General features: G+C 39.8%; 1 protein-coding gene and 1 long non-coding RNA gene across 3 annotated transcripts in view; both read left to right on the forward strand.

The window, feature by feature from the left end:
• CDK14 (cyclin dependent kinase 14) overlaps window positions 1–15,904 on the forward strand; it is a 547,481-nt gene that overhangs the window by 18,496 nt on the left and 513,081 nt on the right. The gene's annotated exons all lie outside the window — the stretch shown is intronic.
• LOC113911276 lies at window positions 7,299–13,055 on the forward strand. The gene is made up of 3 exons (XR_003516424.2): window positions 7,299–7,333; window positions 7,679–8,061; window positions 8,544–13,055. It is a non-coding gene; the product is annotated as an uncharacterized LOC113911276 (long non-coding RNA).

Here is a 15,904-nt window from a genome sequence, read left to right on the forward strand (position 1 = left end):
GTATATCGAACTCACCCTGGACTTTTTTTCAGGTTCAGAATTTTTCCTTCTTATCACAGTTGCATATTTTTCACTCAATAATTTTAATACTTGCTATTAAGAAAGTAATCATGCTCATTACAGACAATTTCTAAAATATTAAAAAACATAAAATAAAGCTTACAATGTTGAGTAAAAACAACCATTACATATAGAGTAGGATCTCAGCTTTGTAAAACATACGTATCCCTGTATGGGGGAAACATCTGACAAAAGGAAATACAACAAAAGGGTAATACGGAAATTGAGGCTCATTGAAGTTGTGACTTGCTCAAAGACCCTCAGCTAGACTGTGGTCTAATCCATGATTGCAACCCAGTCTGTTTGACTCCAGGGTGTGCTTAGCATTTTCCTGGGCTGCTTACCAGGAGAAGGGAGAAGAACAACAACACAGGCCCTGTGGGTGTACTTTGTGGCGTACAGATGGGGGGAGGACCTAAAGTTCTTACAAGGATGCACCTGATGTTTGGTAGATGAGTGATTTTCCTAATAAGGAATAAAAGCAAGTAAACTTAAAGGATTCCTGCAGTAGATCTGTGTCATTTTTGAGCTGAGTTACACTCATTTTACAGAGAGGGAACAGGGCCAAGAAGATTAAATAAGTTGCTGAAGAGAAACATGGTTAGTGTGAGATCAAGGAGGCCTCTTGTCTGAATTATTCTTTGCATTTTAGATTTCAATTTCAAGCTTATGTTAAAACTGTGCTTGTATTTCCATTTTTGTCTGGATTTGGGTGGTGATTGGATGGAATTATTTGAGATATAAACTTGATCCTTCTGGTAGTAGGAGTTGAATACAGATTTCCTTAGGGCTCTGCAGACAGTGAAGGCTATGGAAGGGTGATGATTGGACTAGGGACCATGGATCACCAGCCTGCCTACAGATTGGTTCCAGCGGAGGCATTATGAACTGATGCTGGCGTGTGTTTTAACTGGCATGGTCAGAAAACAGTGTCAGAAGATCTGCCAATGGTTGTAAAATTGCCTCCTTAAACAAGACAAGTAGTTAATATCAAACAGAAAATGTCAGATAAACTCAGTTCTTTTCTTTAAATCCTGTCTAACACACACACACACACACACACACACACACACACACACACACTCACACGGGCATGTGAAGTGACTCTAGCTTCATTTTTGTTTCATATTGTGACAACCAAAATCTTTATGAAGGTTAAAAACATAGCAGAAAAAGGCAGATATTTTTAATATTTACACCTTAGCCGAAAAAGAAAGATTTTAGGTGGGCATGGAGAGAGACGTTGACTACTTTGTATTCCTTTTCATTGGTAACCTGGGAGCTGAGAAAAGAAACAGACCAGTTTTTTCTCTCTTTCTCTTCTTCCTATACTTCTGACATCGCTGGGGTTTCTTCTTTCCTTTTTTACCCCCTGCAAACTGCTTGGTCTTGGTGGGGACAGTGAGCTCCATCTTGTCTGAAGCAGATGGCTCAGCCGCCTGCACGATGCTTCTCTCGCCCTGAGCCCCTTCACAGCCCAGGCAGTGGGTCCAGGCTCCTGATGACCTATGGGCTGCCTGTGCCATCCTTCCACTGTGCCCGAGATCATTCTGTTCTGGTTCGTGACTGGGCAAGGGAAGAAGAACACAAAAGCAGGCAGGGGATGCCAATGTTTTATGGTAATTGGCCCCTGTACGACAATGATCAGAATGACCCCTGAAAAAAGACTTGAACTTCCTTATTCTCCCCACTGCATTTCAGGGACTGGTTCTGGCACATATATTGTTTGATTTGTCTTCTTTGTTTACCACCAGTTGAGTAGGGAAGATTTGAGGGCACAAACATGAAGCGTGATTTTAGATTCTTCTCTGATACAAGTTGAGCTCAGAAGCAGGAGAATTTGTGCCTTCTTAGTGGGTTTTTTTTTTTTTTTCTCTTTTTGATGAGAAGGATCAGAGAAGTGAAAATATCAAGAGAGCAGAATCAGTTTTCCGGTCACCAAGCTCATTAAAGTTAATATTTACTTTAAAAATGAATGTATTTGCCAACCCTTCCTCTTATTTGTTTGGGGAACATTTAACTTATGTGGGAGAGCCTTTAACTAGTTTCCACTTCTTTTGGGCATTTTTCCTCCAAGGCCAGTGGCATGTGTGATGTGCTGCTGAGCTCGGTTTTAACACCTATTTTTTTTTTTTTTTTTTTTTACTTCAGATTCCATTTATCTTGAGGGTAAAGGAAGGGAAAGAAATGAAGCTGTCAGATTTTTTCTGTTTCTCTGTGTTTACTGCTCAATCTTGTTTTCAGTAACTCAGTTGACACATTCAGGGGTTTATGAAAACTGGAAATTTGATTAAAATACAGCCTTGAAACTCAAAGATTACATTTGAAAACTTTTGATATTTTTATTGTTCTTAATTAGAATCCTATTTTTATACATAAAATGATACCTGGTCACTCATGAAAAGATAAAAAAATACAGATGATAAAAAATCTGAAAATTTAGAAAATTAAAATTTCATATTTAGTAAGGAATTATCTTGAATACTTTTAAAAGAATATCATTTCAGTTTACAGTTTTTTTTTCCTGTGTAGGAACATGGTATGTCCCAGTGCTGTTCATGTTTTATCTTTTTTAAATAAAAATCTCTTCATAAAGTACATTATTGTAGTTTTCTTAATCTTTGTGGCTTGCTTTTTTCATTTGTCATTAATGTTATTTTAAGACATCACTTGAAAAAGATAGCTAATTAAGAATGAGAATCAATTTTTATTGTTCTTGTTCCCATAGGATTTTATATATTTATTTTCTATTTTGCTATTTTACTGAACTCCATGGGTTCCAGGATTTTTCAGGGGCTTCCTTTGGGTTTTCTAGGTATATAATCATATCATCTGCAAATGATTTTTTAATCTCTTCCTTTCTTGTATTTATCAGTTTTTTCCTCTTGATGCTTGTAACTTTCTAAGTGAAAGCTGTTATTTTTCTTTAGGTCTCAGATGAATATTTTTCAACATAAAAAATTTTAATGAACATAAAATATTGATTATTTCAACTTCTCTAGACATTTAATAACCAAAGGGTAGAGTAAGTTTGCTGAGTTTTTAAAACATCCTGTGTCGCAGAACTGATGATTAGGTTTAATTATTTGAAGATTGTTTTGAGGAATGTTGGAGATACTATATGCCTCTTTAGTACCTTTAGTTTGACATTCCTTTGCTCTTAAAAGTCTATTAAATATTTCTGTAGTGAAAGCCACAAGTGTGTCCTGTAGATGGTACAATTAGTGCATAGTATTTTTGTCCAGTTAGAAATCTGAAAAATGTGTATGAACTTTTAGTGGGACATCTACCACCATTTCGGGGATCAGCGAGGATCACCCGTTTGGGGGTGAGTCACAGGAATTATTGATTCGATGTTTGGTGGGCTAGGTATTTGTCTTTGAGAGTTGATTTATTTTCGAATGATTAACTGATTGGCGCTGGCTGTCTTTGGTTGTGACTGTGTTCTCTGTGTTCTCCCGGGCTGTGAACCCATTCCTCTCCACCCTGTGCTCCCTCTGATGTAGGGCGGTGAGTAAAAATCACCGTGGGATCTTGCTGCCCCATCTTCCAGCTGGATTGCCCCTTCCCCCCCACAGACAATCTGTGTGCACCTCCTTTTCCTTTTAACTGTACAACAAGGGTCGTAATCTCTACCTGGCAGAGTTATTGTGAAGATCAGTCAGATAATGCTTGTAAATTCTTTAATAGGTCTTGGGACATAGCAGGTACACTTCTTCATAGAACTTGATTGTGCCACTCACAGCACCCGTCACACTCGGTGACATTTATGTCATCCTCCTTTCCACACAAGCTGAGGGTTGCGTGGTGCCTGCCTAGCTTTATCATGGGACATCAGTGATCTAATTTTAGGAACCTCCTCATTTTAAAGATGGGGAAACTGAGGCTGGGAAGTCCAAACTTAGGCTTCCTCCTGCCACTGTTCCTCTCCTCCTCTGTCACAGTAGCCTTGCCGTGACCACGTGCTGACTGGATCTGGCAGAAAGCAGTGTCCACTTGTGGGTTTGTCAGCTAGATGGGCTTCGGTGGATGGGATTTTATATCCCAGAAGACACTCAGGAGCTCTGTGTGAACATTCTTAACCAATGCCTTAGTAGGGAACAGTGCTCACATCCATCCCATCTAATAATGTGCATTTGGTGACAGGAATTTCCAGGAAGATCTGTGATGATTACCCTGTTTACAGAGGGAGGAAAATCTTCCCCTGTTTTCCCACTTCTGGGTGGCTGCCTCCCCCGTCATCTCTGATGATGTCCATGTGGTTCTCTTTCTTGGTTACCAGCCTTTTAACAGGAACCTATTCATTGTCTTGGCAAGGGGAGCCCTTAAGTCCCTATTCTCTATTCTGTGTCCATGAGTTGATGAAATGGGAGATTTTCTCCATCAGGATGTTCTCCTCTCATACATTTATTATCATGATCTTGGGACCTGTTGTCTGAACAGATATTTGCATCCTTAACAATCACCTCTTATTTCTCCCCATGGGAGCATGTGGTTTTTGGGGGTAGAGGTGCATTTCTACCTCCTTCTATATCTCATTTGCTCAGCATAGTGTTTTGTACCTGGTATGTGCTGAGTAAGTGTTCCTTGAAAGCATAAATGGATACTAGTATTGGGGTCTTTCGGTGAGTTTATTTCTATAATTCAGTTATAAGATTTCTTTTGTCCTTATTTTTCAGAATGCTGTAGAAATTCACCAATCGTTTATTGATGGTGACACTTTAAAAAAACCCTTAAATATAAATAAAATAAATTGAATACATTTTTAAATCTTCTCAATAACATTGGCATTATTATTTCTACTTTTACAGATGGGGAAACTGAGATTTAGAGAAGTTAAGCAACTGACACAGGGTTGCAGGGCTAGTGAGGTGTTGGAACTGGAGGTGACCTGGACAGCCCCCTGGGCCAAAAGCCGAAGTGGGCAGGGCGTGCGGGGAGCCTCCTGGACTGTGGCCTTTTTAAAGGAGCCTTGAAAGTTCCTTGCATTTAAATGATGGCTGAATTACATTTACTGTTGAATTGTGTGACTTTTAAGTTGCAAATGAATGCTAGGAGTGTGTTAGGGTAGTCCTTGGCTGTGGGACTAATTGAGAAACAAAATGAAAGTGCTGCAAATAAATTGATTTTCCTACTTGGAGTAGGTGCTCACTCCACTTCTATCAGTCTTGTGGCATTTGCCTTCAGGAGTCTTTCTTGTCTAATTAAAAACTACAGGCCAGATGTTTTGCGGTGTCAATAATTTAGTACCCACGTCTTCCCCCCGCCCCCCAGTTGTTTGTTTGGAAACAGTTTAGAATAATCTGCACATTTAAAAAAAAAAAGTGAAATGACTGTCCGTTTGTGTGGCAGTGTTTTTACTTATTTAGAATGTAAGGATTTTTCTGTGCCTCTCTTGAAACTATCTTCTAGAAAGACTGTGGATCCAACGTGATGACCTTTTCAAGACGTCTCTCGCTTGTAATGGGAGGCAGAATCAAGTTGTGATCCATGAACACATGTGTTGGGGTTAATTCTCTTCATATCTTTGGTTTTTCCTCCTCATTCCCGAGATCTATGAAGATCAAGCATTTGAGGTTGCACACTAGTGTGTTGGGTTTTCATCTGGGGCTGTCCCTTCTCTAAGTGGGGAGTGAAGGTATTGGGAGGGTGGTGCAGTTTCCCTAACTTTATCAGTGGTTTGGGAGATACATTATTCTAATCCTTAACATCCTAAGCAAAGACTACCCTGACTGTGTTTTTACTGAAAGCACTTCTTGTCACTCTGGGTAGTTCCTAGTTTATTTATTTACCTTTGTGTAAGGGAATTCCTTCTTTATTGTGCTGTCTTATCTTCGATCAAAGTTTCCACCCAGGGACCCTTACTTAAATAGCATTGTCTGAGGCTTGTGTGTGTTTTCTTTCCTTCCTTCATTCTTTCTTTTCTTCTCTTTGAAAAGCTTTCTGCGTTTTTGCCCCATCTGCACTCTGGTTTTCCTTCTTTCTATTTATGACTATTGTGTAATGAATATTCATAGTTCCCATTATTAATGTAGTAGCGTGCCATTTGTCAGCTTACTGGCTTCTTTGTACTATAATTTTAAAAAAATTCTGTTTCTTTATTTTTTAGTTTTGACATCTTTCTTTGTCTTCTTAAATTTTGTTTTTTCTAGAGTTTGTAATCATATCAGTCCCTGGCCCCCAACCAAGACATATGTGCAGGTCTAAAACTGCACAGTACAGGATGTCGAATGGCTTAAAAGGATTTCTGTTGTGGACTGAAAGAGTGGATCTGTGCCTTCTGAGGGTATAGTCTGACTGCATGAATACTAATAATTAGACATCTTTTATTTTAAGAGAGGGGCAGCTGTTACTGTAGTTGAATTTGAAGATCTTTCGTTATTTTGCTCCTCTCTTTAAAGGGCTGTTCTCCATATATGCATCTCCTTGGCAGAGTTGATTGCAGACCCAGATACTGGCATGTTGATAGCATGAAAAAAGGAGGAAAAAGAATTTGACAAGGAAAATCTGAAAGGTTCTGAACATTAGATTTTAAGGTGTTAGGTTTGTTTTCTATTTATTTATTTATTTGACAGAGAGAGACACAGCGAGAGAGGGAACACAAGCAGGGGGAGTGGGAGAAGGAGAAGCAGGCTTCCCGCTGAGCAGGGAACCCGATGCGGGGCTTGATCCCAGGACCCTGGGATCATGACCTGATCCAAAGGCAGCCGCTCAATGACTGAGCCACCCAGGCGCCCCTAGGTTTGTTTTTTTAAGTCTTTTTTTTTCCAGCTTATTAAAAAAAGAGTAAAACACCTAAGCATTGTGCATATCAATTCTTTTTGAAGTGATTTGAAGGTAAAATTTCCACCATCTTGCATTTGACTGGAAGGTCTAGCAGTCAAAGTTCCTTTAGAGCATCCTCAGCTGTCCCTTGGAGACTTGATTAGGATGGCATTTGCAGTGATGATTGTGCCTTCCTAGATTTTCAAGCTTTTTATTTAAATCAGTGCTTATTATTTCTCATTGTTAAAAAAAAAAGCTGCTGAATCTTAAAATCCAGTGATGATTTCCTCTAGAGGGTTGAGTTACTGAGTATATGGTGTTAGAGGGACGGACCTCCGTCTCCCTCTTTGCTAACATCACAAGCCCTGAAACCCCTATGCATGCTGGCTAATCCAGGCAAGAGTGTCACTGCATAATCAGAGCAGATTTTGTAGGGCTTCAAAGTTTACAAAACAATCTCATATGTTATTTCGGAAAATTCTTGCAACAACCCTGTGAAGTGTGGTGGGTAAGTATTTTCATCCCTGTTTTGTAAAAGAGGAAATTGCATTCTGAAAAGGTGAGCACTGTGCCCCAGGCCACAATTTTCTGTTCTCACAGTGGAGCTGGGCCTGGAGCCCATGTTTCTTGTCTTCCTACCTTCCCCGCATTATTCTGCTTCATCTGACAAAGTCAGGATTTAAGGACATTGTGTTCAGGATCAGATTAGGGAAGGTGTGTGACCTAAACACGCCAGAAACAGGGATTTCAAAATGTTAGTTCTTTCCTTGGTACTTTAATGACAAATAATACGAGTTACCCACTGATTTGTCCATTCAGACACATGTGTTTTATTTTCCATGTTCCATGACAGACTTACAGACCTGAATCCTTAAATTCACATCCCTGTGAAGAACATAAGTCCTGCTTTGTATTCTTCACATGCCTCGAGAGCCAGCAGCTCAAACTGTGGCACGAATATTGACAGTTTGGCTAAGAGGAAAGAAGGGAGAAGTGTGGCTAGCAACGATCCTCTAGAGAATAAGAAGAAACTATGACATTTTTGGACGGCATTACGAACTGGGGGAAAAGTTTGGCGAAAACAGGAAGCTGCCTTTGAGAAGAATTTGGCATTAGATACGGATTCGAATCCACATTCCGCCACTTAGTAGCTATGTCACGAGGAACAGTCAGTCTCTCTGCGCCCGTGTCTCAGGGCCCTTCTCTGAGAGGCTGTGAGGCGGCTTCATGGCCCCGGTGAGAAATCAGGGTGCTCCAGCCGAGCGGCCGGGTGTCCTAAGCCTGCAGTCGTGTCCAGGCTCCAGCACTTCTTGGCTGTGTGGTTCCTAACCTCCCCATGCATCTGGAGCAGGGGGGTAAGACTAATACCTGCCCCATAGGGTGGTTAGGATTGCATGAGTTTTACTACATGTAAATTCCTTAGAACTGTGAATGGCTCATGGTGAATTCTCTACTAAAAGTTATTTTTAAGTGGGATAAGGTAGGGAATCTCCTGGTGCCTCTATTAAGCTCTCACTACGTGAGTTTTTTTCTCTCCTATATAGATTTGTTAAGATCAAGCCTAATGAATCTAAAAACTCCCAGAATAGAATGTTTTTGTATTGCATCAGATTTCATTCATGTAGTTGGTGGCCTCTTACACCTTAGACGTTTATTTTTTTAAATGTGATCTTTTTGTACGGTAAATCACTTAAAATACTGTGTTATATCATGTCTAGGAAATTCAGTATAAGCCTTTCTGAGAGAGAAGTCCTTGTGATAAAAGCCAGCTGCCCAGACATTTCCAGCCTCCTCACCCATCCCCCAGCCGACCGCCGAAGCAGCGGGTTGGCGGAGATCCAGCTCTCCTCCGAAGCGATGGGATTGTTCCAGGGCCAGGAATGAGAGCAATCTGCCCAGACTGGAGACGGCTTCAGCTCCTCCACTTGCTTCATGTTCCTAGTCTCCTTCCCCAATGGATCCAGCCCCATTTGCCAGCGTTGGGGATATTGTTTTAGCACTGGGACGCATGGAGGTCTTCATATTAAAAAAATGATTTTTGAGTCTATTTTTTAATTCCATGGAAGTTTTTCTGTTTTTCTTTGTACCCTGGGAGAAGAGCTGTGAGTTCATTTTAATTTACAGCTACTTGTCTGCCAATCGATAGGGGCCGCCTCTGGCTGTTGTCCAAGCGTAGCACCTTTCTGGATCTGACTCAAGTGTCGAGACTGTGGTTTCACCTTCCCCGCTTTACATCGGGGCGGGAAGGTTTAGTTATTTGACTGGCTTAGGCCAGGAAATTATTGGCTATTGTCAATGGAATTTGTTTATCTTTTCCACTCCTCTGCATTCCTAGACTCTGATAGAAGTCATCATCACTGTGATTGCACTCCAGTCTAACTCCTCCCCTTTGTCTCTTTTTATTAAATGCTTGCTGTTTCTCTCTTTTTTAGATGTAAATTCAGGGACCCCCATGCAGACATTTCAGAAAGGGGTCCCTTGATCAGCAGTTGTTAAAAAAAAGAAAAAAAATCTACCGAACATCTCTTCTGTCCCCTTTTTATTCGGCCACCGCCTGAATGTTTTCTGCAGGTATTCTCCAAGATTTAGGATATATCTATCTACATAACTTTTTAAATTTATGCTTGATGCATGCATAATTCTCATGAGCTTCTAGACCAGCATTGTCCAACAGAATTAACACAAACCATGTACAATTAAAATCTTTCTAGTGGTACTATTACAGAAATAAAAGAAATAGGTTATTTTAATTTTACGATGTGTTTTTTAGCTCAATATATAAAAATACTATAATTTGGACATGTAATTGATATAAAATTATTATTGATATATTTTCTACTTGTTTGTACTAAGTTTTCAAAATCTGCACAGCGTATCTCTGTTTGGACAGACCCCATTCATGTGGTCAGTAGCCAGATGTGGCCATATGTCATATGTCACCACAGATCTATCCTGGAACTTTTCTTCTCTCTTGAAAAAGCATTGCGCTGTACTGGCAATTATGTCCCCATCGCAGTGGCTTAGAAAACAGGCATGAGTCTGTGCCTCATGTCTTTGCCCATGATTAACACATACCTAGAGGTTTTTCCTTTGTTAGGAAAACTAATTGGGATAAAATACCCTAAAACGTGAATTCGGAGTAGCATGTGTCAAGTCTCCTAAACAGTTGGCTGACTTACTGACTGCTCATGATAAAAATTCCTTTGTCTTCTGGAAGCACGAAGCAGTCAGAGCAGGACTCAGCATTAAGCCCAGTCCCTGGATGCCTTCTCTCACCCAGAAGCCATGGAAGTCCGTTTCATGCTCCTGAAGGCCGCTGCAGCGCTGCGCATGGTGCTCGTGAGTGACGTGGCACTGTCACGCCTCGCTCCCCGCCACGGGTACCGTCAAGGTCATGAGGTTTCAAGGGTGAAAGGTGACTGATGTTTAGGATGCTAGCTCCCATGCTTTATGCCTCATCTTGTGCCCTCATTTTTCCAGGACCCCTCAATTACCTTCTTTGAGAAAATGGTTATTGAGTGTTAAAGACCATTACTGAGTCTCAAATGTACATGGTTATGGCTGGATTTCAGCCACTGGAGGGTCAGTATAATCTATTTTAGGACAGTGTTTCTCAAACTTTAATGTGGATGAGAATCACCTGGGGATCTTATTAAAATGAGATTTTGATGCAGCAGGAATGAAGTGGGGCCTGCGAGTTTGCCTTCTTCAGAAATTCTCCAGTGATCCTGATGCTGCTGGTCCACAGACCACATTGGAGCACAAGGATCTTATGGTAACAGAAATGCCAATCTGTGATAAGTTATTATCAAACCGCAGCAGAAAGAGGAAAATAATAATGTAGTGAGTGAGGTTTTCCACCATTTTTGCTTTATGTTTTTTAACATTCAGAAATAATTTCTTTTCTGCCTTCCTGTTACCATGGTGATTGTAAATGGTAGTTATTATTTAAAAAAAAACTTTCATTGCAAAATTAAAAAGCTGACAACCCTATTTATGTCTCCAAGTTAATAAAAGAAAATAATTTTACTAATCCACAAACTGTTAAAGTCTGATGCCACCACCACCTAAATTAGGAGTTTATAATTTCCTTTCCTGGCACTTACAGTATTTTGTATTGATATAATTACTTGGGTAGTTGTTTAATGCCACTTTCCCCACTGTGCTCTAAGCCAAATATACATTTATATTTATATATATATATCCCCCCCCACTGCTTTGGTCCCTACTGTCTAGCACTGGGTCTGGTATCCTGTTAGTCCCTAATCGGTATTTTTAGGACAGTTTTATTCGGTGGGTCTTAGTGGGAGTGGTACTGCCTCTCCTCAGGGAGTGTTTGGAAACTCGTGGGAACTAATTTTGGTTGTCCACAAGAATGGAGTATGCCGTTGGTGTTTGATGGGTGGAGGACCAGAGGTGCTAGACATTCTGGGGTATACAGAAAAATAGCCAACTGATGAAAGCTTATTCTGTGCATTCTGCACAATCTTAGAATGTCTCTGTTGAAGATTCAGTTGGTGAAAAAAGCTATTTGTAATCACCTGAGCCAAATATCTAACCCCGCTTAACATATGAAACAAAAACTTTTTTTTTTGGCCCAATTTTCATGTGTTCTGAAATTTTCAGTAATGTAACTGCTGAGTACATCAGAGTTGTACTTTGATTTATTGGAGACTTTGCAAAGACATATCCACCGTTTTGGCAAATCCCATCACTAGAAGCAGTGCTGCCTGTGGTATTTAAACTGTACCAACACACATTTATGGACAGTGTGATGAATATGGACATACATATATGTATATACACATGCACACACACACACACACATTCAGTCTTTATTTAAAAATATCCACTAAAGTATCGAAAATATGCAGGTGAATGTCTGTCTTTTAAATTCATATTTACTCATTAAAAATAGTTGTAAGCATCTTATTATCTCATTATATCATTTATTGTAGTCATGTCTATTTGCATATTAAGATATATATACGTATATACATACAGTTTACACATCTGAAAGACAGTAAAAATTACTTCTCTTTATTTTACCTCTATATTACAGTTTTCTCTCTCTTTCCATGTGTGTATTCACTATCTCTGGATTTCAAACATTTGCTGTGAAAAGGTGGCACTGATCTGATTGATAGGGCTGAAAATTCCTGTTCTTACGGGAGCATCAAGGAATCAAACATTCCTACATTCTGGCTTTGGCTGATTTCTCCAAGCTGTTCAATGAGTAGCTGTGAATTCGCTGGGTGATGGACATCATGCAAGTGATAGTGTTTTGTGAGTGACTAAACACACAGCGACATGCCTTAGCTGACTTGGTGACTCTGCCTAGAGCCCCTGGGAAAGGCAGACTGCTCACCTGAGACTCACTGCTGTGCTTCCCCTGCATTTTCCATTCGGGAAACAGACCATCTTGGAGGAAGGGGTTTGCCAAATGCCGACATAGGATGGGGTCTAGGGAGTGCTGGTAGTGGTGGTGGGGCTGTTTTAATGAGTTAAAGTTCAAGTTTGTCAGGTGAACAAAAGTAGATGATGTTTTATCTTTCCAAGAAGAATTTCAGATACTTAGACTAGGGGTCATTATTGTAAGAATTTTTGGACAGTTATATATTTGTCTGTTTGAGAGTGACTTACAACAAAATCCATTGAGACTCACAGCCCGGGGAGACTTGTGTGTCTTTCTCAGTGGTTGGCTTGGATGTGCTACCAGACACAAAGGCGGAGGGGAGTACGCAGTGTACATGTGGTGCCAGGAAAGGGGACTGAGTTGGGGAAAGATGGTAGTAGTAGGTTCCACAGCAGAAAGCCCCTTCTCACACAGCTAATTCCAATAGGCTTAGCTGGCTAGAATGTTGCTCATTAATTGGAACTAGAAAGATGTAGGAGGCTCAAGGATAATTGGCACTGGAAAAAGTTCACCGAAGGTGAATCCGCTTAAGATGGAGATCAACATTTCACGTCTCATAGGCATCCAAGGTTTAATTGAGATTTGGTTCTTATGGAAAAAGAACTGATAATCATGAAAATAAAGTTTGTTCTGGTTTTTATTTGCAACTCCGTGCTGCTTTTTAGAAAAAAAAAAATGAATTAAGGTTTTCTTTGGAGTATTCTGAAAATTTTATGATAACACATTTGCTATCCGTCATTTAAACATAATCATTTAAACATAAACATTTAAACATAATCATAAAGAGTCCTTTTTGTTTATTTTTATTTTTTCAAGGGAATTTATTTTATTTTTTTATAAAGATTTTATTTATTTATTTGACAGAGACAGCAAGAGAGGGAATACAAGCAGGGGAAGTGGGGAGAGGGAGAAGCAGGCTTCCTGCTAAGCAGGGAGCCCGATGCGGGGCTTGATCCCAGAACCCTGAGATCATGACCTGAGCCGAAGGCAGACGCTTAACGACTGAGCCGCCCAGGTGCCCCTTTTCAAGGGATTTTAAAAAGCTTGGTAATCATTTCATTCTCTTTTAGAGCATCGATAGAATTAGAGATTGCTTGCATCTTTGTTAATTAAATTATCCTGAGAGCCTCATTTTCTGTGGTCTTTTCCAAAGTCACTTTCATTATTCTCATGAAATATTATCTATTTTGCAAGATTTGTAGTTGATCTGTTTGAATTTTCATGCTACTGGCAGGAGGAGCAGATTGGGGGGAATATTTGACTATGGAACTGATTTTAGAAGTCATCAGTTCCCCAGAGAATATTTTTGAGTTCTAATGACCTAAGTTTGGGGATCAATATTTGGATCACAAATCCCCTTGTAACCCTCAGATTCTTTGTCTATTTTGTGATGCCAGTTTGGTGATAGAATCAAGGGATGAAGTGTGTTTATCCTCCATATCTCTATCACAGAGGCTTATGCAAAATAACTTTTTAATAAATGCTATTGAATGGAATTGTTGAATTTATATTCTTCTATGATTTCATATTTGCAAAGTTTCTCTGTGTTGCCCAAGGTTGTTATAACATCTTTTTTATGCTATACTTTATAAGGTATCATTTTCATCTAAAATTTGGATCATGACTATTAAACATTTGCTTCAAAGAGAACACTTTGTTCTTTGAAATTAATAATAATTAAACACACACACACACACACACACACAGAGGATAGCATCTGCACAGGGATCTTTCCCCTCAGTGTTATGAGCAATTATGAATCATGACCAAAGAGAGAGGCCTTGTAAATTATGAATATTCTGAAAACAATGAGGCATATTCTGCTGCTACAAAGATTAACACCGGAGTTAATGGAAGCACCATATGCCTAGGGGGAGATGTCATCAAGACAAACATGTAGTTTGTCAAAGTGACATTTGGATGAGTATAAGCAATATTAACCCAGTCATAAGCTCTTGTCAAATTTAAATCTGATTTTAAAAGTAGCTGCATTAGGTTTATTTGTATATCTCTGTCTAGTGTAGCAAGTGACTTGAAGCCATCAAACTTTTAGGGTAAAAGAAAGTGACATAAAAGTTATCAGCAGTAAGATCTCTTCTCACCAACTGCTGAAATACAAACCTTCTTTATTATTTTAAATGTCTTGACTGCTTTGACCCATCCTAGTTTATTATGAAATTTTGGATAAAGTAAGCTGCTTTCTCCACCCAAGGTACCACTTTCTGTCCTGTAGAGAAAGAGGTGTTAGCAAAGAGAGACTTTGTGTAATAAGACAAGTATTCATTATGCGTAATCATCCCAGGGAGCAGAAGACCCTCTAATGCAGTCGTCTTCCAACTGGGAAACAAGGCAGATGCTTAACTGACTGAGCCACCCAGGTGCCCCCCCTTTAAATAAACTTATGATTAAGTGTTCCAGATAACCTTAAAAATTAAAAAAATTGTGCACAATATTTCTTCAGTCTTAAGTATCAGTTTTTTGGTTGTATAATATTTCATTGAGTTGATGCATGCTACTTTGCTTATTCTCCCCCTATATACTTTCTTTTATTTTTCTTTCCTTTTATTTTTTTAAAGATTTTATTTATTTATTTGACACAGAGGGAGACAGTGAGAGAGGGAACACAAGCAGGGGGAGTGGGAGAGGGAGAAGCAGGCTTCCCGCTGAGCAGGGAGCCCGATGCGGGGCTCGATCCCAGGAACCTGGGATCATGACCTGAGCCGAAGGCAGACGCTTAACGACTGAGCCACCCAGGCACCCCATTTTTATTTTTTTAATTAATGAAAATTTCTGTGACATTTTAGTTACTTTTACTTTCATTTTTTTTTTTTTTTCTTTTTGCTGTTTCCTTTGGAAACAATCTTAGCTAACTCTCAGGAATGAATAGATTGCTGAGATTTATTTTTTTAAGATTTTATTTATTTATTTGAGAGAGAGAATGAGATAGAGCATGAGAGGGGGGGTGGGTCAGAGGGAGAAGCAGACTCCCTGCTGAGCAGGGAGCCTGATGCGGGACTCGATCCCAGGACTCCAGGATCATGACCTGAGCCGAAGGCAGTCGCTTAACCAACTGAGCACCCAGGCGCCCGAGATTTTTGATAGGTATTTCCATGCTACTTTTCTGAAGGGTTGAAGTAATTTTTGTCATTTAAAATAACATTTTACTCTTGTGTTAAATATATAATGTTCCCTAGTTTAGTAAAAGTTGCTTTATTGTATTTCTTTGACTAAATTGTTTTGAAACCTGTGTTTGTTTCGCATTATTACCTCATGAATCATGAGCATTTTATTTATTCAATGAGCACTTTCTGAATACCCACTCTGTGTCAGAACTTGTGCCAGCTACTGGAGATACAAAGATGAGAAAGACTTATTTAGCCTGTGCATTCAAAATAATTCTCCATCTCATGGGGAAATAATTACAGTAGGTAAAATGAGGGCTTCAATCAAAGTATAAAAAAGGTGCTTGAGAAGGGATTTGGGGGATGTGGCAGTATAGGAGGCGAGGTGATCTGTGTGTGCAGCTTGGAAGATGAACCAGCCTTTGCCTGGAGGAGAGATAAGGGGCAAAGAGAGGGCGTTCTGAGTGGAGTGCGCGAGGATTCCCCAGAGTTCCCTCCGGCTGACAAGTTGTCAGCTCCCTTGCGTTTCCTGTTGATTCAC

This window comes from Zalophus californianus, chromosome 12, assembly GCF_009762305.2.
Source record: "Zalophus californianus isolate mZalCal1 chromosome 12, mZalCal1.pri.v2, whole genome shotgun sequence".
Lineage (NCBI taxonomy): Eukaryota > Metazoa > Chordata > Mammalia > Carnivora > Otariidae > Zalophus > Zalophus californianus.